The sequence below is a fragment of the Diaphorina citri genome, unplaced genomic scaffold (genome assembly GCF_000475195.1).
Source record: "Diaphorina citri unplaced genomic scaffold, Diaci psyllid genome assembly version 1.1 scaffold7730, whole genome shotgun sequence".
Lineage (NCBI taxonomy): Eukaryota > Metazoa > Arthropoda > Insecta > Hemiptera > Psyllidae > Diaphorina > Diaphorina citri.
The window spans coordinates 1,819-2,765 of NW_007385106.1; the positions used below are offsets into that span (position 1 = coordinate 1,819).

Consider the following 947-nt stretch of genomic DNA (forward strand, 5'->3'; position numbering starts at 1 on the left):
AGCACACAACAAAACAATTAAAAGTAGGGATATGAAAAACATCGAAAAACTACACGGAACTTCAAAGTCCCAAACATAATTATGTACGGGAGAAAGCACAACTTACAGTCAACATTAGGGGTGCGGTTATTTTCCTTATTTTGCTGCTTCCTATGGTAGCGTACACAGAGAGAAAAAAGGGATATGAAAAACATCGAAAAACTACACGGAACTTCGAAGTCCCAAACATAATTATGTATGGGAGAAAGCACAACTTACAGTCAACATTAGGGGTGCGGTTATTTTCCTTATTTTGCTGCTTCCTATGGTAGCGTACACAGAGAGAAATACCTAATTATGTTATTATCCACAGACATAGAGCTTTGTAAAGGATTAGGATTATACTTACTTAGCGCAAGGCGTACAAAGAGTTCTCTGATATACGGATTGACCTTTGGGTCCTTTCTTCACCTGCAACATTAAAAACATAAAGATCGAATTCATGTAATAAAAATAACTCGGTATTAACATTTTGATCATTACAACAGGGCGTGATTATTGTATCAAATGTATCAGGCAATCTCTGCATTCATTACTTTTAAGTCACAGTGACTTGGTGAAAAAAGTCTCATTTTTGAAATCAGGTGTAGTGACGTCAAATTTGGAAAATTTACACGATATAGCGGTATTTTCCAAACCGATTTATTCCAAGATGTAAATATCGCAGAAGAAAACATATGTAGAGCAAAAATCTTCCGCTTTTTTTTCTTCTTTAAAGTGAAAACTAGACCTACTGAGATTTACGCAATTTACGCCTACAATGTAGATTATTGCCTTATGATGGTAAACTTACCTCATGTTCCCATTCAGGATTAGGTTCAGTAGTATTACAAGCACTACATACACTACACACTTTGCAGTGCCATCTACCGGTGGGAATCTTGTCCAAACCAATGCAGTAGTTGTGA

The 947-nt window shown here is 36.2% G+C and overlaps 1 long non-coding RNA gene across 1 annotated transcript; it reads right to left on the bottom strand.

The window, feature by feature from the left end:
* Positions 1-250: 250 nt before the first annotated feature.
* Positions 251-947, bottom strand: LOC103522276. Its single transcript, XR_541997.3, has 3 exons — positions 833-947; positions 389-450; positions 251-302 (listed from the first exon to the last, which is right to left on the bottom strand). It is a non-coding gene; the product is annotated as an uncharacterized LOC103522276 (long non-coding RNA).